Source organism: Canis lupus, chromosome 5, assembly GCF_003254725.2.
Source record: "Canis lupus dingo isolate Sandy chromosome 5, ASM325472v2, whole genome shotgun sequence".
Lineage (NCBI taxonomy): Eukaryota > Metazoa > Chordata > Mammalia > Carnivora > Canidae > Canis > Canis lupus.
The window spans coordinates 58,824,420-58,850,660 of NC_064247.1; the positions used below are offsets into that span (position 1 = coordinate 58,824,420).

Below are 26,241 nucleotides of genomic sequence, written 5' to 3' on the forward strand. Positions count from 1 at the left end.
TGGACAGGGCTTGAGGGCATACAGGTGGAGGTGGTGACTCTGCATTGGATTCCTCTTGCATTCACCTCTCCTGTGTGGTCTCTGTCAGAACTTTTGAGCTCATAGCCTTCTACCTCTGTGGGATGTTTGCCTTGTGTATAGTTTCCCTTCGGATAGTCTTCTGTATACCCATGACACCCACGTGCTAGAGCTGCCATAGCAAGTCCTCCAACTGGGAGCTTAACCAATAGATGTTTGTTTTCCCACTCACAGTTCTGGAGGCTGGAGGTCTGAGATCAAGTTGTTGGCAGGTTGATTTATTCTGAGACCCCTCTCCTTGGCTTGAAAAAAAGCATTTAACTACCATTTGAGACTGACCCCCATTTCACACACATTCATCCGTATATCTATTTAACAGTTTTCAGAACCTGCCCAAATCAGGGACACCAGCAACCAGGCATCCATGCCAACTGTGATAAGGCATGGCCCAACCCCTGAGATTTCAGATTTTCAAATTATTTGTATGTTTCTGTCACTCAGTCTAGACTCACTGAACAGTCTATTAATAAATATTATAGCGTATTTTATTTTGAATCATGTGACTCTATCCATAGAACCTATCCTTGTCCAAATTGCAGGAGGGAATTCTCTGATGGATAAATTTGGGAGCAGGCTCAGCTTTTGTCTTTGCTTCTGCATTTGCCTGCCCACAAAGGGGGTTTGTTGAGATATAATCCATGGAGTGTGAGTTTCCTGAGGCATTTAAGAGGGGTGAATTCAGTCTGGGGAGCTCATTATGGTTGTTGATCGACATTACACATTCTCAATTTCATTAGCAAGCAAAGGCTACTGTTTTGGTCTTTATTCTTCTGACACATATATAATGTTCTTCTCAAACATTCATTCTGAACTAAGGAGGTATTATTAATTGATTAGAGTTCCCTAAAAAATATGTCAGAACCCTATCCACCTCCATACCCCTGAATGTGATCTTATTTGGAAATAGAGTCTGTAGAGGTAGTTAAGTTGAGATGTGGTCATTAAGATGGGTACTAACCCAACATGACTAGTACCCTTATAAAGAAGGGAAATTTGGACACAGACATACACACAGGAAGAATGCTATGTGAAGATAAAGCAGAGATTGGGATGGTGCATCTATAAGCCAAGAATGCCTAAAAATGCTGCCAAATCATCAGAAGATAAGAAAGAAGCACGGAATGGATTCTCTCTCAGAGCACCCAGAAGGAAGACATCAAGTCTGCCTCAGCTTGATCTTGGACTTCTGGCCTCCAGAAGTATAAGCAAATACGTTTCTGCTGTTTTATGCCATCCAGTTTGTGGTACTTTGTTACAACATCCCCAGGAAACTACATAGAAGAAAAGAAAAGTGTATGTATCAGCTTCCTAAAGCCTTATCACTAGTCTCATTAGATGAATTCAGGTCTCTTTTGGATAAAGAGTTCTTGTTTCCAAGTTTCTGCCACTTGTTGCTCCTGTACAAGATGGTGCTTAAAGTGAGAGTGTGGTAGTGGCTCCTTTCATCAGCCTGCTTCTCCCCTTCCACGTCCCCTAGAGTAAAAGTATCATTCAATGCACCACATGACCTGTGCATAACAGACAGCAAGCACATCCCCACGGCTTGGAAGAAGCTCACTGTGAATTTCAGGCTTGTAAGCTAGGTCCTGAGGTGTTCAACAAAGAGATAACATGAAGTATAAATCCTCTTCCTTTGGCAACATCTCGATTTCCCTGCCCTCATTTTGCTAAAGGATTCTCATCGACTTAGTTCCTAGATGCAGTGCTGGCTGATGGGCCCTTTATTCAAGAGTCCTGGTCCCCTGGAACAAGACACCTTCTGAATTGGTCTTGGAGGATCTCAGAGCAGATGCCAATGCATCAGTTTGGTGTCTACAATGTCTTGTCCCCTCACATCAGCCTTCCTTGTGTACATGCATTCTGAGCACCCTCTCTGAACCCATGTAAGGCCCGGCCTACAGACAGCAGCTCACTCATCAGCATTGCTCTGGATGATACACAATCATCGCTCTGTGTATTTTTGCTTTGGGAAGTATGAAACATAGGATGGTTTTGACTGCAAGTAATAGGAGATCTGACCAAGAGAGCGTACACTGTAAGTTGTTGGTTATCCCATAAAACAAGAAGTCACAGGGGTGGGGTGGCTCCAGAGTCTGCTAATGCAGCATCATGGTGACATTGTGCAAGCCCAGAAGCTTTTCATCTTTTACTCTGCCATTAGCAGCATAGCAGGCACGTTGCCCTCCAGGAATGGAGAATGGCCAGAGTGATTCTGAGCCTCACAGGCAGACATGGGACCCCTTGGGGGAAAAATAGAATACAATTCTATTTGTTCTTAAATGCTTATTCCCTCAACCCTACCAGCCATACCTCAGCACCTAAAGCAGTCCTTGACAAGGGAAAGGACCAGGTCAGACCAATTACATTTCAATTCCAGGGTAGAAAAAGCCTCCCTACCTTCCAAACATGTGGCTATAGAGAGCTTTGCTGTAGGAGGAAGTGGCAGTGACCACTGGGAAGGAAACTGCCAGTGTCACCCAAGGAGAAACCCCAGTGTGGTGCCCTGGCCTGTAAACAACATAGAAACAGGTGAACAGGGGGAGCAAAGGCCTTCAGAGTTGAGTTTTTCCTTTAGGATTTGGCTCTGAGATCATGACCTGGGCTTTCATAGGTCTGACACTGGCCGAAGGCTCACCTGTTCCAGAAAGCACATGTAGTAATCAGGTTTGTGTCATCTGCAACCTGATTCCAAAAGGACATCTGCATAGATGTCATTGAGTCCAAGGAGGAGTTTTGGGCTTGTCTCTGGGGGAGTGGGGATTAGAAACAGGGTTGATACCTTTTTGCTTCCTGCTTGCATTCTTCTTGACTTCATTTTCTCCTGTGTGAGATGAGTTTTGTTATGGTCCAAGGAATGAAAGAGTCTGTGGTCCACGAGGCATTCTTCCAGTACCTTCCCCAGAGGTAGGAAGTTCTCACTGTTGCTCTGCAGGAGTGTCCTGGAGCTGCTGCGATGACCTCGGAGGAAACTGCGCAACTCAGAGCAACATCATCCCTTCTCCTGCACTCTGGAGGCTGAAGGTTTTGTACCTTCTGATAACAGTGAGGGAGAAGCCCTCCCAGGCCTCTCTCTCAACCTATGGAGGTTTGCCAGGAGTCTTAGGAATCCATTTGCCTATGGACATATCTCCTGGGTCTTACTTCACCTTCACACAGGACTCTCCCTGTGCATGTCTCTGTCCCGAATTTCCCCTTTTGTTAGGACACCCAGTAGATGGGATTAAGGGTTCACCCTATTCTGATATGACCTCATTGAACTTATTACAACTACAATGACCCCATTTCCAAATAAGGCCACGTTCTGAGGTGTTGCGGGTTAGGACTCCAAAACAGGATTTTGGGGGACAGAGTTTGGCCCATAACACACTCCAATAAGAAAATCTCCCCAAAGAACTCTTACTGGCATTGTGTGCTCACTCTTGTCATCAATGTCTTTAATCAGGGATTGGGGGCAATGTTCAGGGAAAAATAAAATGCCAGATATTGGTGGGAACCTGGAGGCTATGCTCCCATAGAGAGAAACTTTTCCAACCACCTCTGTGAGGGCAGCCAGAATTTCATGTAGACCATTACCCTCGACCTTTACATGGCTGACATACAGAGGGTCACCTCTCTGTCACTCTTGGCAACACCAGGGCTCTGGGCTGGGGTCTCAGCTAGGGTTGGAGATGGAGTCTACAAGCCCACCACATCATTTAACTGGTGACTTCTTAGTATGAGGATGGAAACCCAGGCCGGATGACAGTCTGATCATCCAGCCTCAGGGAAGAGTGGCTCAGCAGGTGATAAGCCAGGAGTGGCTCAGGGTCCCCTCTGAGTAAGATCTATGAGGCTGCTTCACCTGAATTGCTTTTTAAAAAGTACAGATGTTTGGACCTATCTGCAAAGATTTGCACTCAGTACTCGAGGCCCAGGCAATGGTAGTTTTTGAAATCCTCCCAGATGATGCTGGAGCTTGGTCAGGTTAGAGACCTGCTGACATATCAGAACACGCACGGGCTTTGGGGTCAGGAGGTCCAGGGGACATGCACTCTGCCTCTTCCGAGATTTCAGACTTTAGGGAAGTTGCAGCAGCAGGCCAGCAGGATGCCATCTGTGGCTCCTACCATGTGCTGATTCCCTCAAATGCCTTAAGCACTTTACTTCTTCCCAACGATGCAACAGAGAAGGTGTTGTTGACAGGCCGAACCACACAGTGATTGAAAATGTGGTCTGGACTTGCATGCTGGCTTAGTGTGTGACCTTGGGCAAGTTCTCTTAACCCCTGTGCATAGTTTTTCTTGTTTGTAAAATGGGAATCATAATAGTATTTGAAACATTGGGTTATTTTGAAGATTAAATACATATGTATTTCCTTTGGGATAGGGCCTCAGTTAATTTCTGCTATTCCATGTTTACTTACTCTGTGTGTGTGCACATGTGTGTACTCTGTACTCTCCACCTGCCAAGCTCTGTTCCTGGTACAAAAGATAGTCATGAACAAGAAACAAAAATCCCTGCTTTATGGAGTTTATGTTCTTTTAAGGGGAGACAGAAGATAAGCACCCTAAAGGAAAAATATACAGTGTTGTAAATGTTATGCACGCTACAGGAAAATCATGTGTGGAGGAGCATGGGGTCTGCGGCACAGGTGGGGTGGGCACAGAGCTGCAAATGCATGGGGTGGGCAGGGGTCAGGTTGTATCTATCAGTCAGGGCAGGGGCAGGGCAGAGTACATTATGCTAAATAACAAGACTCAACACCACAAAGATTTATTTCTTATTTACTTTTATGTGTCCATCCATGTGGGTTCTATTCTGTGTCATTGTCCCCCAAGAGTCAGCATCATGTTGTCTTTCTCTGGAACATTTCTGGAATCATGGCAATGTGAAAAGGAAAGAGCACACGGCATGCTGGTTTTAAAGCTCCTTCCCAGAAAGGAAAGGAGTTGTAACAGGAGTGTTGCTAACCTGGCATTAGAGAGGGCAGGGAAGCCCCCTCGTTGCTCAGGGAGGGGCGGCTTGTCCTCTGGACCATGACATGGTCCACCAGGGATGTTTGAAGAGAGTTCTAAAGGAGGTGGAGGCCTGAGCTATCTTACAATTGTAGAAACTGAGGCATGCTGAGATTGAGGGACTTGGGTCACTTGGCTATGAGTGTTGGTAATCGAACCTCAGTTAGAACCTGTGTCTTCTGCCTCCAGAGCTGAGATGTTAGCTTTCATGGACAACTTCCAAGCCTAGGTGTCCTTATGCATAAGATGGGCTAGCACGATGACCGTGTAGGGCCGTGGTGAAGCTGGAAGGCATGCTCACACAGGGCCCTGCTTGGGAATTTCCTCTTACTTTTCTAAAGTGTCCCCTTCAACTTGGATCTTGTCTCTGAGAATGTCAGGATTTGATGTGGTTGGCCTAGTTGTCTCCACCTCCTGCCCAGCCACCACATAAGCTACATGGAAGCTTCTCACTCCTCCACACCAGCTGGTCCTTCCTCTGCACCCGGGCTGAGCTGGGTTCTCAGCACAGCCTGCACACGGCATTGATTGACAAGGCCGGCCAGCGGACTGGCTTCCTGGAAGGGGCCACATGGTGCCGACTGTTTGCGTGCCTGCAGAAGTCTGGTGGGCGCCAGGATCCAGGCATGGGGCAGGCAAAATGGAGGAGGTGGAAGTGTCCTCCCCTCCACTCATATTCCCAACATAGCTGCAGCTGTCAAGTGTCCAGGGCAGCTATCCCAGAGCCTGGCTCACTGATGGGTCTCCTGTTCTCACCTTTACACCCTCACACACCCTCCACAATTAAAATTTTCCCGGGAAGCGGTCCATCCTAACTCTCCTTTTCCAGCCTTTTCTGTGGGGCATCAACAAGAACCAAGGATTCCCTGGAGTTAATTGAGAGGGAATCTGCTGTGTGTCTCCTCCTTCTCTTCCCAAAGCGCGTATTTGCAGGGGCATGTACCTGCTCTAGAGAAATGATAGAAGGTGGGGTGCTCAGCTATTTATGAAGTGTCTCATTGAATGCCCCCCTTCAGAAAGGAAGAAATAATCCCGGAAAGTATTGTCACTTGCCAAGGGATGGGAGTGAAGTGTCCCAGATTTGACCCCAGGCTACATGACTCCTGACTTTGTTTCTGGCCACTCTTGCTATGATTCTCAAAGAAAGCTTTTCTGGGGTGCCTCAAGCCATGTTGGCAATTTGATGGGACTCCATGGCCTTTTTTCCCATCCCAATAAAAATCTCATTTTACTGTTCCTAATGATTGGTTTTGCTGTCACATCTTCCTCCATCCCCCACATTTGCTTAATCCCTGAGAATCCATATTATGTACAAGCCCAGGGGCTGCAGAGATGGTAGTGAGTGCATTCAGTGGCCTGCCCTGGTAACTTGGTTGACATGTCCATCTTATTACCACCTCTCAGCTAGTAGCTTCTGTACCCTGGCTGACCTTCTAAATGAGACTGAAGGTGCTGGTGACTGAGAACAGACAGTGCTCCCTCTTGCTCTTTGCCTGGTATGCTAAGCTCTGGCATTCACTCCCTTCCTCCGTTTCTGCATCCACCTCAGAAGTATCAAAAGTTCTTCTGGGGCTGAGCTGCCTGGGCGCACAATAGGAGCTACCTGCCTCTTTCAGCCTTCTGAGAGCCCATCAGTTTTGTCTCCTCTCTGCCTTGCTTAGCACTTCCATGAGCAAAAACCGAGTCTCTTTCCCCTAAAACCATAGGGTCCAAGTTGTATACTTTCTAATTAACCAAAGCACGTCAGATGACTGATCCATCATGCCTCCCTGCACACCCTCTGTGCAGGCTGATGCCTGGTAAGCCACATGTCCCCCTGCACACTCCCCTCTGTGTAGGCCTGGTGCCTGGTAAGTCATACTGTGCCTCCAACAATGCCTATAGGGCCATACTTGCCAGGCGTCCACCTCCACCTCATTGGTGCCTCATGCACAGTGATCTGTAGAATGTACAGATTCAAGAATTGTTCCAAGATCAGGAACAAGGCAGGAATGTCCTCCCATCACTCCTTTCAACCTTGTACTAGAAGTTCTAGCTAATGTAACAAGACAAGAAAAGAAATACAAAGTATATAGATTGAGAAAGAAGAAATAAAACTGTCTTTGTTGGTAGATGACATAATCTTCTATGTAGAAAATGTAAAAGAATGAACAAAAAAACCCTCCTGGAACCAGTAAGTGATCATACTGAGGTTGCACAGCACAAGATTAACACACAAATGCCAATCATTTTCCTATATGCCAATAATGAAATTAAAAACACATGACTATTTCCATTAGCACTCCAAAAATGAGATAGTTAGATATTAATCTATCAAAATTTGTGAAAGATCCCCATGAATGAAATCAAAGAATTATGTAAATAAATGGAGAGATTCTCCATGTTCACATATAAAGAGATTCAATATTGTCGAGATGTCAGTTCTTCTCAACGTGATTTATAGATCCAATGTAATCCCAATCTAAATCCCAGCAAATTATTTTGTGGATAGCAACAAAGTGATTCTAAAGTTTACACAGAGAGGCAAAAGACCCAGAATAGCCAAGTCAATACTGAATGACAAGAACAAAGTGAGAGGAACAACACTATCCAACTCCAAGACTTACTATAAAGCTACGGTAATCAAGATAATGTGATATTGTTGAAATGGACAAATAAATCAGTGAAACAGGATAGAAAGCCCAGATATAGACCCATATAAGTATAACAAACTCCATCTTTGACAAAGGAGCAAAGGCAATACAATGGAGCAAAGACAGTCTTTCCAACAAACGGTGTTGGAACAATTAGACATCCACAGGCAAAAGAAAGAAAGAAAGAGAAAAATCTAGACCTATATCTTCACAAAAATCCAGTAAAAATGGGTCCAGATGTAAATGTAAAATGCAAAACTATAAAACCCCTGGAAGATAACACAGGAGAAAACCTAGCTGGCCTTGGGCATAGCGTTACTGCACCAAAGGCAGGATCCTGAAAGAAATAACTGATAAGGTGGATTTAATAAAAATTAAAAATCTCTGTCCTGTGAAAGGCTGTCAAGATAATGGGAGAAACGCACATCGCATAAAGGGTTTCTGTTCAAAGTACACAGAGAACTCTTCACACCCAACTACAAAAAAGCAAACAACCTGATTAAATGGGCCAAAGACTTTAACAGACCCAAGAAGAGATACAGATGGCAACTGAGCACATTAAAAGATGCTCCATATATCTGTCTTCAGGGAAATTAAAGCAGGATACCACTACATACCTATTAGAATGGCCCAAATCCAGAACACAACAATACCAAATGCTGGGAAGATGTGGAGCAACAGAGACTTTCACTCATTGCTGGTGGGAATGCAAAATGGGGCAGCCACTTTGGAAGACAGGTTGGTGGTTTCTTACTGGACTAAACGTGCTCTTACCATATGATCCTGCAATCATGTTTCTTGGTATTCAGAGTGGCCACAGAGAAACCAGCACATTGTTGTTTAGCTTTATTCATAATTGCTAAAACTTGGAAGTAACTGAAATCCTTCAGTAGTTAAGTGGATAAACTGTGGTCCATCTAGACAAGGGATTATTTGGCAGTAAAACGAAGCCATCCATCAAGTCATGAAAGACATGGAGGAGCCTGAAATGCATATCACCAAGTGAAAGAAGCCAGTCTGAAAAGGCTGTGTACTGTATGATTCCAAGTATATGACATTCTGGAAAAGGTAAAACTATGGAGACAGTAAGATCAGTGGTTGCCAGAGCTTTGGGAGGAGAGTGGAATGAATCAGCAGAGCACAAAGGATTTTTAAGGCAGTGAAACTATTCTGTAAGATAGTACCATAGTGTAGACATGTCATTACACATTTGTTGGTACCAACAGAATATACAATACCAAGAACGAGTCCTAATATAAACTGTGGGCTTTGGTAATGATGTGTCAGTGTAGGTTAGCTGATTGGAATAAGTGTATCAGTAGGGGATGGCAATGGTGGGAGAGGATGCATGTGTGCCAGGGGCAGAGCACTATGGGAGATCTTTGTACTTGCTGCTGAATTAAGATGTTAACTTAAACTGCTCTTTTAAAAAATTTTCAGGGAAGCCCCGGTGGCCCAGTAAGGTTTGGCACCGCCTTTGGCCCAGGGTGTGATCCTGGGGACCCGGGATCGAGTTCCACATCAGGCTCCCTGCATGGAGCCTGCTTATCCCTTTTAAAATAAAAAGGTTTTCTTTTTTTAAAAAAATATTTTTTTTAATTTATTCATGACACACACACACACACAGGAGAGAGAGAGAGAGAGAGAGGCAGAGACACAGGCAGAAGGAGGGTTCAACCACTGAACCACGAAGTCATGCCTTAAAAAGTTTTTCAATTAAAAAAATGTAGTTAGGACTTTTTTGGAGTGGTGGAAATGTTCTACATCTTGATTGTGATGGCCTAAGCATTAGTCAAAGCTCATTGAAATGATGGACTTTGTTTAATATAAGTTAAATCTCAATAAGGTTGATTTAAAAAAATAGAATTGTCCCTCAAGTCTGCTTCCCTGCCAAGAGCCAGTATTTTATGAGCAATATGTCCTATGGCTTTGGCTACAGCCGGCTTGTTTTGGGAAAAGATGGGTTTGACACCACTTTTGTCATAGCTCCAGACTTGGAGTCTGTTTATATTTTAGCACACAACCCATCAGAATCGGAAGGCTCCCAGGTGCCAACTGGAGTTCATCACGCAGGCAATGTGTGTTGCATCCTCCCAGAAACTGCATCTAGAGGACAGAGAGAGTGGAAAGTGGGCACCAATCTCAAGGTCAAGGAGCAGAGGGGACCAGGTGGAGGTCACTCCGACTTAGCTGTTTGGCCAGGCTTGCTGAGCCTGGCTATGCAGTTCCTGAGTCCAGAGACTGTGAGGGAAGTGGCAGGTAGTGGGGTGGTGGTGGTGGTAGGGGTGAGCACAGCTTCCTGAAGGCACAGACAAATCCCAGGAGCAACAGTTTGTAGTTGGGATGTGGAGCGTATGCTTTAGAAATCTCTAACTAGGCATATTTGGGACGGTTTTACGGCAATGGTAGGGGCTTGGCATGGGGCAGGTTTTAGCAGGTGGCAACACCCTAGGAGGTGGGAGATGGCAGTGTGGATGGTGCAGGCAGCAAGACCTCTGCATGTGTGCAGCTGCCCCTCCAGCTGTAAGGAACAGGTGCGGCCAGGACTCACTGAGCACTTTCTAAGGGCAGCTGGCAGGGGCTTTACATTTGTCAGTTTACTCCAAAGAGCTGACATGTGAGCCTACAGAGCCCACCCACAAGTGTGACTATGAGAGTCCCAGAGCTTTGCCTTAGGAATTCCTGACTAGCGGGCTGGGGTGGGGTGCTGTGGCTGGGGCCCGGGGAAGGGGGCGCTCCTGCACCTGCACAGCCCACAGGTTAGGGAAACAAATCAACCCTGAGAACAGATGAAGGGGACAGACCCACAGGCCACTTCAGAGGCAGACCAAGACCTGTTCTTGAGCACAGGCCAGATGTGAAATATAAAGGGGAGCAGAGAAGGAACTCTCCAGAGCTCTCAGCCCCGGTGACTCAGTAGAGTAATTCACAATGATAACCATACAGGTGTATTACCGAGTGCCTATGTGAGCCAGAGATGCTGTAGATAAGGAGTGCTTAGATAAAGAATTCTAATTATAGTCGTCACGAATCCCCCCGGTGGGGGTGATGCAGAAGCCAAGTCTCCCTGAGGACACATGGCCTGCCCAAGGTGTTCAGGCAGGACTGGAGCCAGGAGCCGCCCCCTCGTGTGGGTGGGCTCCTGATTCGGCAGGTGGGAGGCGGCCAGGTGTGTGGCAAGGCAGATGCACCTACATGCAGAGAGCTGCCTGACTATCCCGAGGAGGCCCCAGCCCAGAGCCCAGCCCAGAGCTTGGGGATGGGACATGGGGCTCAGGGGGTGGTAGATGCTGGAGCAAGAGGACTGGGGTCATCTGTGTGCAGGCAGGTGGGCCCTGGATGGATGCACCGCGGAGCAGAGGGAGTGGTGGGGAGGCATAGGGGAGGCTTGCAAGGGGGATTGTAAGGAGATACACAAACCCTGGGGCACCTGGTGGCACCTGGACCTGGCCTTCGGCTCAGGTCATGATCCCAGAGTCCTGGGATGGAGACCCACATCGCTCTGGCTACTTGTGCTCTCTCTCTCTCTCTCTCTCTGTTAAATAAATGTAAAAAAATGAAATCTTTTTTAAAAAGGAGATATATAAACACATGTTAATTCCTAGACCCCAGGAACCCTCTGTTACCTCCCGTCTCCCGGTCTCACCACTCTGTCCTCTCTTTTCTGTTCCTCTCAAACTGTCAACCTTCTTAATTTCCTTAAATAAGCTATAGTTTGTTTGTTTATTTATTTATTTATTTTTAAAGATTTTATTTATTTATTTTTCGAGTTTATTTATTTATTAGAGAGAGAGAGAGAGACATGGGCAGAGAGAGAAACAGGCCCCATGCAGGGAGCCTGACGTGGGACTCTATCCCGGGTCTCCAGGATCACGCCCAGGACTGAAGGCGGCGCTAAACCGCTGAGCCACCACAGCTGCCCAATAAACTATAGTTTATATAGAAACTGTCCATGAAGGCTGAGCACAAAAACCACACCCGGATTTTTTACTTTTAAAAACAACCCAGAGGGGCCTGGGTGGCTCAGATGGTGAAGCATCTGCCTTCAGCTCAGGTCATGATCCCAGGGTCCTGGGATGGAGCCCAAGTCGGGCTTCCTGCTCAGTGGGGAACCTACTTCTCCCTCTCCTCCCTCTCCCCCTGCTCTATTTCTCTCTCTCTCTCTCAAATAAATAAATAAAATCTTCTAAAAACAACAACAACAAAACAACCCAAGCAAAGTTGGAGCTCTGATTTTTAAGCTCACTGTTCCTGGCACTCTGGAAAGCTACCATTTGGGGTGAGTGTACTGGGTGAATGTGGACCATGCTCCCTGGAGCCTATGTGGCCACAGCTCACCCCACAGCTCACTCCCTGTGTTCAGGGACCATAAGAAGCATGGTCAGAGAAGACAAGCAGGAGGTCTGAGTCTTCATTTCCTTTCTCAGCAAGGAGCCAGAGCTGGTAAGTGCAGGGCCTAATGTGGCAGGAGGGGGCCAGGGGACCAGGAAGGAGTTAGAAGTTGGGGAAATAGTTCTTATCAATTTTGTGGTTCATCGGTTCCTTCCCCCATGCTAGGACCCCCTCAATACTCTTTGGAGTCTTCAACTTTCTTGGCTAGTTAACACAGGAAATCTGTACGTGCTGAAATTTGGATGGGATGGACACTTGAAGATGTAAATAGAAGTTGGACGAAGTTCACAAGGTAAGAAGCACAAGACGAGAAGCAGTTTTGCTGTAGCCCAGCAATCACCCAAACCCCCATGTCTCCATGGGACGTGGTCTCTCCAGTGCCTGCCCCAGGGGACTCAGAAGCAGTTATGGGAAAACTGCTGGATCTGTTGGTCCACTTCCAACAAAATCTCAGGTTCTATCCTCCGAAAACCTGGAGCTGGGCTGGAGCAGGAGGAAGCTGGCGGAGTGTCTCGGCCAGCTCAGCAGCTTGGGCTCCCCAGTTCTTGATTCGATTTCTGTGCAGAGACTGATTACACTTGACTGGTTGCCAAACATCCTATTTTGGTGACTGTGCTCATATGACTGAGTTGTGATAACAAAGATGCCTTCTTTTCACACCAACTGAGTCATGAATACGGATCTGATACAGATATTTTTGGTGTGGGTCAGAATTTTGCTCTGTTTCTAAATGTTCCCTTTTCTTCCTTTTAAAAGCAGAGGACATGAATGACAGGTACTGAAAGCTCCCGCCGAAAGAGAGTTGTGGACAGCTTTGATTTTGGGGTCTGTGGTTCCCCCCCTACCCCCAAGGGGGGGGGTGTCCAGAAAAGCCTTGTCTCCCCTCCTGTCCCCTTGTCCAAACACAAACTTTCCACAGGACTCTTCCTGTGCCAAATGTTCCCCAGTGCTGCAAGTCCCAGTTCTGTGACATTGATTGAAAAACATGAAATCAATCACAACATTTATTAAGTATGTAAAATGTTGTACAACTCCAGGCTTTCAGCTTACACGCTGAGGAGTAAGCAGCATTAAATTAATAACTTCTGAGACCGTGGGACCCCAAAATAGCCAGCAGATAAGCCCCAGGGAAGAGCAAATGAGTCCATGTGATCTGTTATTTGTCATTCACAATTTAAACAAACTACTTGATAATGCGAACATCTCAGTTAAGATGGGATGAGCCTCTCAATTACAGGTGGAGTTATTAGTCAGGACCAGACCTGACCTATGAATTCTTCGGCAATTATAGGTGACACTCAGTTCTGGGAAAGGGGAGCACGGTCCTCTGGCTGGGTGCCCTCCTGAGCCCAGGGCTGGAGCAGCGGCCCCGAAGCACTGAAGCCCTCCAACGTCTGCCTTGGCGGAGGTGGGTGCTCAACGAATGCATTCTCGGGGTGGAGGGGGGATTACTGAGCAGCTCAGACTGTTCTGGGCAAGCATTTTGGAATGTCTTATGTGCCTTTTTTAAGTCTTATTTTTACAGAAGCAGGTTGTTATTGGCAACCATTGAAAAGATGACTAAATAAATCAATGATGCAGGCGTTGTGCTGCCCGGACTGGAACGAGGACCCGGTGTGTTTCCATTTCTGTAGTTGGCAGTCACCCTCCACGCCCTCAGTGTGCAGGAACGCTGGGGACCGTCCCCCGCCCCACCAGCCTCTGGGACTGAGAAAGGAGGACCGTTCCCACGGACAGTCATCCTGAGGGCTCCGGCGTGGAAATGTTAGCCAAATGTGCCTTTTCTCGTCCTCACGCCTCCTTAGTTAAGGACATCAAATGTCAACTCCTCACACATGACCTTAAGTTCAGCTTGGTTGCAGTATGTGCTCTGGGCAGGATCGTGTGCAGAGGGCCCTCCAAAGCTTCATAAGCCGTCTCCTCTTTCCTCGGCTTCCAGAGCTCTCTCCTAGTAGAGGGGAGAACAGGCAAGCACTCGTCCTGCAGAAGGAGGGCCGGTGCTCCTGTTCCTGGGCCGCCTTTCTCCAGGAGGGCCTCTGGGACCTAAAGATACTCTGTGCCCTCTGCTCCAGGTGTGGCAGGAAAGAGCATCATTCGTGCAGGACTCCTGAAGCAGCCACTCGGGGCCCTTGGGGCCTTTGTCAGCATCTGATATCTTCACCAGGAGGCAAGACTTTCAAAGCCTGATTTGCTCTTCTGGGCAAGAGAACACAGCACTAAAGGCCAGAATTTGGCTTAGCAACTGGGGATGAACAGGTAGGTGTCTGCAGCTGAGGGAAGAAGCCCCTTCCTGCCTACCTGCAATCACACTCTATGAAAGCCTGATCTATGGGTTCCTTGGTCTTCTTTGGGTCGTGAATGCCTTTGAGGAGTTGGCGAAAGCCCCAGCCTGCCTCTGGAGTGCTGCCCCTGGGCAGATTTATGAGATTCCACTGCTAAGTCCATAGCACCCTCTGAGCACACCCTTGGTGTTCCAGGACAGCACTGTGGGATGGAACTTGCTCTGCTGCCCAACATGGTAGCCACCAGCCACACGTGGCTACAAGCATTGGGAAGGTGGCCACTGCAGCTGAGAATTTCACTTTCTAATCCTATTTAGTGTTAATTAATTTATACTATTTGATCAGCGGCAGGTGCCTGATGGCTACTGCCCTGGAGAACAGTCCACTAGAGAACTCTGGGATTCAATTCAGAGATCTTTGGCAAGTCAAAAATTCCAGTGTATCTCTTTGGCTTGCATTTATTTGCACATTGACTTTTACCACTTTCCACTTAGGGTCTGGGAGCAGGCGGGTCCAGCTAAGGAGTCTGGAGAGTGTCAAGGATGGTGTAACCATGTTTGTGCCCTGTGTGCCAGCCAGCCCTCGGGTGGAGGGCTAGCATATCCGGGCCCTTACAACCTGTTGATGGAATTGTAGAACTAGCTCATGTACATTTGTCATATACATGACAAAAGTCAGACATTCTAGGAAGCTTCAAGTTTCCCCTGATAACAGTGACACTTAATCAAATAGGGTAAAATCTTTTGAGAGCGATGCTAACTTTTTTATTCTACCTTTTTGGGGGGCTTCATGGAGGAAGGAGGGGCTTCTCTTGTGAGTTTGCTTAGGAACTACAAATATCTTTGAAGGAAAAAAACATTTAAGGGAAACACTTCCTGCCCATGTTCTGTTCTAGCAGCTTGCTAACCAGCCACCATGAGATGGAAAGCATAGAGGATGGCGCACAGGCACTCCTGGTGGGTCAGCCATTGATGATACATGCCAGACAGTGCATCTATATCGGGGTAGACAGAGCTTTCAACCCCCATATGCCATCAGACATTTCAGGGCACTCTTTTCCCCAACATAACCCTTCCTCTGATCCAGGGAGTTCAATGTCTCTGCTCTTGAGCCTAATGCAAAAGGACATCAGGCTGTGACCTTCTTTGGGGCCATTCCTCCTGCTGAGCCCCACCAGCCTTCCCATCACCACATTCATTCTGAATTCTAATATCCTAGACCGTGGGTTCCCCATGACCTAGCTGGACCTAGAATTGACAGCACCGGGGGGGCTAGAGCCTTGCACTACAGTCAGAATACTTCCACCTTCGTCATGGACAAGTCTATCTAGGGAAAGAGCAGATGTCATCTGGTAGCCACCCTCAGAGCACATCTCTGTGATGCTAGCACCAGGCAGCCCCTTCTGCTGTGCCCTGGGCTTATTCAGGTTCCTCTGTACAAGTGACAACTTGTTCTGTCTTCTCTATATGAAGAAGAGTGGGATCCTGGTGGATATGGTGAGATGGGCCTTACATAGGAGAAGAGGTTTGAAAAACATTAGCCGGAGGGCCTTGGAAGAACCTGCGTCTGGTAGCCCCTTCACAGTTGTGGGAAGGGTTGAGCAACTGACTTATGAAAATGTTCAGCCCAGCTGGGCCTGGATAAGATACTCATCGGACACAGGTCACCATGTTTATCCCTTCTTTCTTCTTCATTCCCCTTACCCTCTGAATCTTCATTGAAGCTCAATCCCTTATAGACTCTTCACAACAGACTCCTGCCCAACACTGGTAGTGAGCTTTTTTCTCTTGTGCTTATTTGTCGCCTCATCCTGGCAAGGATCCTTAGGTCCTCTTGCTTCTTGCTGTAGGAGCCCATTGGGCTCCTCTTTGGGAGAAGGGAGCCCTGCTTGAGGAGAAGGTGGACTAGAAGATGGTAGAAGTTGGTGTGACCTAAAATCAAAATGTAATCACTGAATTTTCTGGTATAATAAGCTAGATCTTCCATAGTTCAAGTGACTGACCATTGGCCAAGCGTGTATGGACTTTGTCACCTATTGCTGATACTCTATTGGGGCATCTCAGAGATGTAAGGTTGCAAACGGTACAGTTGGCAGTGGCAGGATAAGCTCTCTCTTCCTTTCCTTTCTGTTGAGGATTATATAGCTTGGCTAGGGAGCCAAGATTTTAGTGCAAGAGGTAAATATAAAGTAGGATGCCAACAGTGTGGTAGGGTGGAATCTTCTTTCCCACCCCATGGTGGGCATCCTGTCCTTGAAGCATCCATGCATGGCTGGAGCATGGCATCAGGAATGACCACCTTACAGGGACATTGTACCCAGTGATGGAGATCAGCTCTGGTCCCAGCACCAGGGACCCATCCGATGGTTCTGGTTCTTGGGGGTGTTGTATACTGTCTAAGATTCTGGGTCTTAGATTGACCTTTCTTTCACTTTGAAATTTTGTCCAGAGTTTAGTGTTTGCATAGTGTTAATGGGAAATGAAAATCTCCTGCAATGCAAGACTCTAATAATGAGAAAAAGGAGAATTAAAAATCCCTCCTCAAAAAGGGGGAGCATAACTTCCCACTCTTTTTTTTTTAATTTTTTATTCATTTATGATAGTCACAGAGAGAGAGAGAGAGAGAGAGGCAGAGAGAGAAGCAGGCTCCATGCACCGGGAGCCTGATGTGGGATTTGATCCCGGATCTCCAGGATCGCGCCCTGGGCCAAAGGCAGGCGCCAAACCGCTGCGCCACCCAGGGATCCCAACTTCCCACTCTTGAAGTGTGACTGCACATAGTGACTTTCTTCCAAAGAAGACAGTGTGGAGACAGGGACAAAAGAGGAACTTTACAGTAGAGAAGGCTGATGAACATGCCTAAGCCAGGTTTTGAGGTTGACATCATCAGGTATAAATCATGTTGCTTGTAGGTTGATGTGATGAGAAAGGCACTTTGCCTCTGGGGTCTTCCTTCCAAAACCATAACCCCAAACTAATCATGAGAAAAACATCAGACAAATCCCGGTAGAGGAATGCTCCACAAAATACCATGCAGGACTCCTAAAAACTGTCAAGATCGTCAAAAACAAGTGAAGTCTGAGCAACCGTCACAGCCAAGAGAAGCCTAAGGAGATGTGATGCCTAAAAGTCATGTGGGGTCCTGGATGGGATCCTGAGACAGAGAATGGATGTTTGGCAAGGAAATTCAAATAAAGTATATACTTTAGTTGACAAAAATGTATCAATGTGGGTTCATTACTTGCACACTAAAGTACGATACTAACAATAACTGGAGAAACCAGCTGTGGGGTATATGGGAACTCTCTGAATCATTTTTACATTTTTTCTGTAAATCTAAAGCTGTTCTAAAATAACATGTTTATTAAAAACATTTCCGTTCTTCTATCTAGAGTAGTCAAAATCATAGAGATGAAAGTAGATGGTGGGCATGGAGGGCCAATACAGGTGGGGATTGGAGTTTAATAGGGACAGAAGTTCAATTTGGGAGGATGGAAAAGTTCTGGAGATGGATGGTGTTGATGGGTGGGTGCACAACAGTGTGAATGGATTTACATGAACCATTTACTTAAAAATGATTAAGATGACATATTATAGGTTACATGCATTTTACTACAATTAGAAAAAAAAGTTAAATTCCCTTCTTCATAATCTTTCCACAGTGTGTATTGTGGTATGGCCTGGAAACCTGCTTATACCTGCCCTCCAGACTCTGGGCTCCTTGTGGGTGGTCTAACTTAGAGAACAAGACTACACACACCGCCTCATACGACAAAAGCCTGGGTCAACCAGACGTCTCTGCTCTAGCCTATCTGTGTCCTCACCACCCTCATGAGCAGAGCTGCTGTCTGGTCAGTTTCAAAGACCCCCAGTTTCCTGAGTGCATCCAGTGGGTAGAGAATGGGAGTCTTCAGTTGGTCTGGAGCTCTCCTTTGAACACAGTCGGGGAGGACTGATCAGGGAGGCCTTTGTGAATATCTAAGAGTCCTCCATGGGTGTTTGCTAACTGGAGAGACATGTTAGGTTGATGTGTGCTGGGCTCTGCCACCCTGGATTGGGCAATGCCCAGATATCCTCATATGCTTGCCCTTCCCTATTTTCTCCCAGTGACTTATTTCCACCATGTCCCCCGAATTTCCAGCAGTGTCCCCCCTGCTGCCTTTCCCTTGGGTGACAGCTATCCACTATGTTCTGTGGCAGATTTCCCCTATGCATGATAAATAGTCCTTATTTTCTTTTCAAGAGTCCCACAGCCAATAAAAAGCAATAAAAAGCGAAATGACACACAAATTATATCCCCAAAGAGCCATAAAGGTCTAAGATATTGCCACATGTGATGATCAGATGAGATTCTTTGCCTTTAAACAAATAACCCTCGTTAACAAAGACAATTCAAATGAAGAAGGGGTGGGGTCTTTTGGAAATGTGGAGAGGGTGGGCTGGTTCGGGCTCACCCCAGACACTGGCGTCTCTGAATGCTTTTAGAGTGAGCCAGAAGGCTTCCTTTAGCATGATGGGATGTGGATCAGTGACTGTTTTGTGCTGTAGCAAGTGGCAATGTCACTGGTCTGGATGTCAGTTTAGTTGGGATGATGTTTCTGCAGCTTTCGGAAGCCTAGAGAATCACTCACCCCTGCTTTGTGAATCCCATGATTGTAGGGAGTGGCCACCCTCAGAATCAATCACGGAATGTTAATAAGATCCAATATCTAGACCCCAGGCCCAGAGATTCTGATTCCATTGGTGTGGGGAGGGAATCCCAGCATCTGTGCTTTGAAAGCAGGTGCCTCCAATGTACAGCCAGAGATGTAAACCTCAGGAATTCCAAAGCCTGCACCTCACACAGAAGTAGAACTTTGTAATGTGCGAAATTCTCTGTTCTGTAAGATGCTGGCCTGCTGTCTCTGCTCGTCATTGTCCTCCAGCACAGAAGCGCATGGTCTTTTCTCCTTCACCAGAGGGGAGGCGAGCAATAGGAGAAAGCAGCAAATTCTGCCCAGTGAGAACTACCTATATCAATTTTTTTTTTACCTCTATCAATTTAATTCCTTTCTACTTGCCAGGATATCCAGCACCTTCTCAACGCCCCCCTGCACCTGCCCTGTGTGCTATTATTCTTATCCCCTGGGCATAGAGGGGAATCAAGTGGCAGCGTGAGCCCAGGTCTCTCCCACACCTCGCAGACCATAACCGGTTTGCACCTGGGATCCACAAAGCAGGCATGGGTGGGTCCCAGAGGGAGAGGCAAGAAATGTCTGTGGAGCTGGGTATTCACAGGGTGAGCCACGGAGGAGGCTTCAGATGAGAGGCTGGTTTGGAGGGTCTGAAGGCTGTCTGTGCATCCAGAGAAGGGCTGGGCGGTGGAGCAGCAGGGTAGTGTGGTCCTCCAGAGAACAGGGGGTGTATAGGGATTGGGACATACTGAGTGAGGTCACCAAAGTTCATTTGGAATGTGAGCAATATTTTGCATCTGACTTCCCAAAATGCTTTTCTAGAATGATTTTGTGTGTTGATACTGCAGGAGTCACCTTCAATCTCTTGGTGGGAAAGCAGGCAGCAGCAGCTGTGACACAATGTCAGCCCCAAATGATCCCCCAAAGCACAGATGCTGTTGCTGCCTCTGGTGCACAGTCCCCTCCCCAGATCTCATTTCCCATGTGCTGCAAGCAGCGTCCATCATCCCTGAGAGTGGTGACCATCACATTTGTGCCATCGAGGTGACCTTGTCCCAAGCCCATCACTCATGCCCGCACTGGCATTTACGGCTGGCTGTGTCTCATTCATCAGGGCTGTGGTCTGGGCTGACAAGTTCAACTTCCCAAGGAGCTGCCGAATGAGCTCTTACTTCTGCCCAGCAGGGCACACAAGGAGCAGGGCCGCAGGAGGGAACCCAGTGGGCATCGTTGGGAGGAAACGCAGATCCTAAACCAAGCCCCAAAGAGAAACACCAGAGGCTACTCATAAGGGAATCAGGGCTATGGTTCTGTAATACCTGCACCTCTGCCTCCCTGCCCGTGTAGGTATGTGGTCAACTGTGGAGCGAGCCTCACATCCAGATGATCTTTCCATCCAGGCACATTCATATAACCTCTTAGGTCAAGAAGGGGACCTGGGCCATTTTAAAATTCCAACCAGGGGCGCCTGGGTGGCTCAGCAGTTGAGCATCTGCCTTCGGCTCAGGTCGTGATCCAGGGGTTCTGGGATGAGCCTGCCTCTCCCTCTGCCTATGGCTCTGCCTCTCTCTGTGTCTCTCATGAATAAATAAAGTCTTAAAAAAAATAACATAAAATTCCAACCAGGGCTGAAACAAAAAGACATTCTGGCATTTCCACCACTAGACACCCACTTTGCCAGGGCCCCCCATACCCGGGCACTCTTGTTGAAATGCCTAGAGAGGAGCCAGGAATAACTGAGCAAGATGTTACTGGTGTGTTAGAAATGTGGTGATCTCCAATATTTCTGCCTTAGCTGCAAAAGCTGGAATTTTAGACATGTGTCAGGCCACCTAGAGGATTCCAGCCCGGAATGTCAAGGCAAATGTGAGGAGCATGAGCACAGAAAGGGGTTGAACGTGACAACAGCTGACAGGGGCAAGTGCTATCGTCACTTACCGGCGTGGCTGTGGGGCGTGGGGCTCCAGGGTGCGTGGGGTGGGCCCACCGGGAGCAGGGGCGCAGCTGGAGGTGGGAGTGAGGGTCCCGGTGCTGGCGGGATGTCAGACCAGCTGGTTCTCTCAGACTGCTAGTTTGTGATACAGGCTCTGCTACTTTCCCTTTCTTCATTCATTCGTTTCTATTCATTCATTCATTCATTCATTCATTCATTCATTCATTCATTCAACAAATGTGTGCATATCTTGGTAATGTTTCGTATTTGATTTAAATTACCAGGTACTATTGTATCACTGGTGGGTGTGCGAGGAGATGAAAACAGGCTGTGTCCGTTTATAGCAGCAGGCAGAATGAAAGGACGCTGCCGGTCCACAAAGGGGCAGAAGTCAACCATTTTTTGAGGGATTACTGAGTGCCCTGCCCCCTCACAGGTATATGGCATTTGGTTTGGGGTGTTAGCCTCCACTCTGTGAGGGGGGTGGTGTTACTTCCTCCCGTTGACAGGTGAGGGACGGGAAGATGGGAGAAGCTGAATGCCAGGCCCACTGTCAGGACTTGAACCCTGGACTGTCTGACTTTGGTCCTCAGGCTCCCATTACCAAGAGGCTGCCTCTGTGCTGCACATACGACATGAAGCAAGCTGTGCTCCAGCATGTGGGCAGGGCCTAAAGAGATCACCTGGAGCTGGAAATAAGCTTCGTGGAGCCTTCCTGACTCACACAGGGTCCAAGCAGGAGCTGAGAGAATGGGTAGGATTTCAACAGGAGGAGGTCAAGTGGGAAGGGAATTGCTGGTGGATAGATGGCATGAACCGAACAGCAGGGGTGGGGGAAGCGTTGGCCATCGTCCTGGAATAGCAAGAGGCCTGGAGCTCACCCCCATGTGAGGGAAGGACAGAGAATAGTGGGAAGGGCCAGCAGGGGTTCAGATGCCCTCTGGGGAGCTGGCAGTGGCTCAGCACACTGCACCCTTGCATCCGTGCTATGAATGTCTACAGGATCCAGGTGTGTCTCGGGGCTGCAGAGTCAGAGAGGCCACGCTGGAGCTCCTGCACGGGGCAGAGGCCTGGGGTCCCAGTTCCCACTGCTCTGCCCTCTGCTCACAAGGAGGCTCACGCACAGAGCTTTCCGAGACCCCAGAGTCTCCTGACCGAGGGCTGTGCACCAGCTGTCCCCCTGCCTGATGATCATCCCTGACTCTTACACGGCCAGCTCTCTCCACCTCTCAGGTCCCAACCAAGGACTTCCCTGCCCACCCTGACCTAAGGTCCGGCCTTCCTGTTCTCCAGCACAGCAGGCTTTCTGCTTTACCTGGGTGGGATCTGGTGGGTACCTCGTTACTGTTTTAACTCCTGTCTCCTGATACCTAGTGAAGCTGAGATTTTGGGCACATGTTCATCAGCTCCCTGGGCACCCCCAGTGGGGCTTGTCTGTGGAAGGCCTTGGATCATTTGCTACTTGGTGACTTTCTCATGATTTGCAGGAGCTTCTCACGTATGATGAAAACCACCAGTTCGACTTACAATCACTAGTGTCGCCTCCTAAAAGGCATTCCTTTATTCTGATGTCTTTTGTCTGTGGTCACCTGTTGCACAGAAGTTATAATTTGATAGATTCCATGTATTAACTTTTCCTTGAGTGACTTCTGCTCCGGTGCTGTTTAAGGCACACTCTCCTGCACTGCTGTGCTAAAGGGAGTCTAATTTCTTCAACTTGCCTTCAAATTTTATTTTCCATATTAGTTTTCAGTTCCATTTGGAGTTCATTTCTGTCCATGATGGGAGCACCTAATTGTGTTTTCCTTTCTTACGGGTAGACAGTTGTCCCTGCACAATTGATTGAGTGTCCCCACTGGGTTTTAATGCCTCCTCTCTCAGCTAAGGTGAAGATCTTCTGTAAGAAATGCAACACCCCAAGCAAAGTGACTGAAACAAATGGAGGTGTATAAGTTCTGAGCCAGCCTTTCCCAGGCTGGTCTAGAGGTCTGATTCCAAGAACCCAGCTCCTCCATCTCTAGGCATGATCCTTGCCCTCATGGTCTTAGATGAAACCTCCACCATCCCTTTAGGTTCCAAGCAGCATGATGGAAGAAAAGTGGGGAAAGAGGGTAGAGGGCATGAGTCCTGTACTCTAAGCCACTATCTGGAGTTTTGGTTTCATCCATCGGCCAGACTTCAGGAGTTGGAAATTCCAAGTAGTCATGTTCCCAGACAAAACCTGGGTCTTCTGAGATGGAGTAACGGATGGTAGAGCAGCCACCTTTTGTAACTTATGCCAGAATTGCATATGCATATACATACTGCTGAGCTTTTTATTCCTTTTTTTTTAAGAGATTTATTTATTTATTCATGAGAGACACAGAAAGAGGCAGAGACATAGGCAGAGGGAAAGGCAGGCTCTCAGAGGGGAGCCCAATGTGGGACTCAATCCCAGGACCCTGGGATTACAACCTGAGCGGAAGGTAGACGCTCAACCACTGAGCCATCCAGGTGCCCCTGGGCTTTTTATTCTATTCTCTAGATCTTATTGTTTGTCCAAACATGAGAGCCTCTCAATTACCATGGGTAAGTCTTGATACCTGGTAGGGCCAGGCAGGCACTGTTTCATTTATTTTCCTGCAAGATTGTCATGGTTATTCTTTGAGTTTTGTTCTTCCACACAAATGTTAGTAAGAATCTATGTATCACACATGACAAAACTTTGGCTTGTGAATTTTACTGGGATTCATTAAAATTATAAATTGGAGGAAGTGCTGACTTCTTTATGATCTGCTCTTTCTACCTATGGCCATAGTGACCTGCTTCATCTACTCAGGTCTTCTCTCAGACCCTTCAGGAACATCCCATCAACATCTTTCCCAGTTCATCTTTTCTTATATTTTATGCATTCCTAGGTAACTTGAAGTATCTGTGGTTTTGGTCATTTTTTTTTCTACTACATTTTTTGATGGGCTTTTTCTAACACAGAACTACTTTGGGTTTTTGCATATTGATGTTGAATCCAGAAAACATCCTAAATCCCTTTATTAGTTCTACCTAATAGGTTGGCAGGAGATCTCTTGGAATTTCTCCATAGACAGTCTATTCATCTGCAAACAATGGCAGTTTTGCCACTTCCTTTCTGATCCTACCTCTGTTCTGTTTTTCAAATACATTGCATTGGCCAGCAGCCCCAGGAAGGCACCAGGAACAGCTAGGGGGGAGATAGCATTAGGGTGTACAGAGGTTCCACCAGGAAACTCAAGGTTAGAATTTTCTTTCCCTCTTCCCTCCTCCTCCTCCTCCTCCCCCTCTTCCCCTTTCTCTCCTTCTTCTCTTTTCCTCCCTCTCACTCTCTCCTCCCTCTCCTCTTCCTTCTCCTCCTCTTCCCCATCCTCCCTCTTTCTCCTTTTTTATTTTTATTTATATTTATTTATTTATTTATTTATTTATTATTTATTTATTTTTTAAATCAAGTAGAGAATGTTTCTTCTATTCTGGATTTGCTAGGAGGTTTCTAGTTTGTTGTTGTTTTCTTTTGCCTTGTTTTTATACTTGCCCTGGATGCTGAATTCTGCAGGGTGGGGTGGAGGTGAGAGGCACCACCTGACCCAGGCCACCTGTTTCCCTGCTGAGTCAGACCCTCCCCTTCCCCCTCATCCCCCAGTAACAGCCCTGGGCTCTTACCTGAGCTGCCTCTTATTTCCCTGAGTAATCAGCCCACTTGACTGCAAGGTACCATTTGTTACTACCTTGTGAGATTTAATTTTGAAATATTTTATGTAAGACTTTCGCAGCTATGTTCTCTGTGAGGCTGGCCTGTAATTCTCTTCTATCATAATGCCCTTGCCCAGCATTTCCATAGACTTACATTCATGTCCAAAATTGAGTCTTGTATTTTATTTGCTTCATGTATTTGCTGGAACAATTTGTGTAATAAACACATTTGCTCGCCCTGGAAGTTTTTGTAAAACTCTCCTTTAAAAGCTACCAGATCAGGGCAGCCTGGGTGGCTCAGCGGTTATGTGTCTGCTTTCAGCCCAGGGCATGATCCTGGAGACCCAGGATCGAGTCCCACATCGCGCTCCCTGAATGGAGCCTGCTTCTCCCTCTGCCTGTGTCTCTGCCCCTCTCTCTCTGTGTGTGTCTCTCATGAATAAATAAATAAAATAAATAAAATAAAAGCTACCAGATCCTACGCATGAGTAATTTTTTTTCAATTTTTATATAGTGAACCACCCACCTCTCCTAAATGTTCAGGTATATTGGCAAAAGGTCGCTCACAGTAGTATTATGATTTTAATGCTGTTTATCCATAGTTACTAATTGTTTTTAAACTCTTTTTTTCAATTAATCAATTTATTTATTTGAGAGAGAGGCGAACAGGGGGAAGGGCAGAAGGAGAGAATCTCTAGCAGACTCCTTGCTGAGTGTGGACCCCGACATAGGGCTCGATCTCGTGACCCTGAGATCATGACCTGAGTGGAAACCAAGAGTTGATGCTCAACTGATGGAGGCCCCCAGGCACCCCAAACTGTAAGTTTTAAGTTCTATTTATTTGTGCCTCCTGTTTTCACTTTGACCTTCTGCTTGGCTGACTATTAAATAGTTTCTTTCAAAGACCTGATTTTGGCTTTATAGATCATCTATATTTTGTCTGTCTTCTGCGTTTTGTCATTTCCTGTCTATTCAATGCTCTCTGTTACATCTTTCTTCTCCTTTGTTGACACTCCTTTTATTTTATTGGGTTCTTGAATGATCAGCTCATTTATTTTATAAATTTTTTAATATTAGTAAAAACTATATATTTACTTTTAAGTACTGCTCTGTCTCATGTGTTCTGATATCAAGTGGCATTTCTGTCGATGAGATCTAAATATTTTGTTATTTCTACTGTGATTTGTTCTTTAAACTATGGGTAATGTTTTTTGTATATCTTAGTACGTATTTTTCCATTTGTTCATTTTAACCATTCCTCTGTTATTTAGCTTTTGGTCTGCTTCTTTTAAATACCATGTAACTGGGGTTTTTTTATTATCCAGTGAGATGTCTTTGACATTTTTGTGGGTAGTTTTGATTGTCACATTTATTGTGAGTATTGATCAATTGCTTTCTATTTTCTCTCTTTACCCAAGTTTTGTTGTGTCAATGAGGCTTTTCTTATATTCTTCCCCTCCTCTAGTTTGGAAGGTATTATCTCTTTTTACATATATCTTAGCTAATACCTTTAGGTTGATAACTGCTTATCTTCCAACAAAGCCAATTTTTTTGTGTT

The 26,241-nt window shown here is 46.6% G+C and overlaps 1 long non-coding RNA gene across 3 annotated transcripts in view; it reads left to right on the top strand.

The window, feature by feature from the left end:
- The window catches only part of LOC112646942 (uncharacterized), a 46,206-nt gene that overhangs the window by 10,860 nt on the left and 9,105 nt on the right, over nt 1-26,241 (top strand). For 2 of the 3 annotated variants that reach the window (XR_007410876.1, XR_007410875.1), the window contains exons 2-7: nt 12,069-12,148; nt 12,263-12,389; nt 13,389-14,353; nt 21,269-21,420; nt 21,578-21,738; nt 25,339-25,502. This is a non-coding gene — a long non-coding RNA (uncharacterized LOC112646942). Of the gene's footprint in view, nt 1-12,068; nt 12,149-12,262; nt 12,390-13,388; nt 14,354-19,248; nt 19,378-21,268; nt 21,421-21,577; nt 21,739-25,338; nt 25,503-26,241 lie in introns of those variants that run through there. The other variant, XR_007410877.1, reaches the window with a different exon arrangement.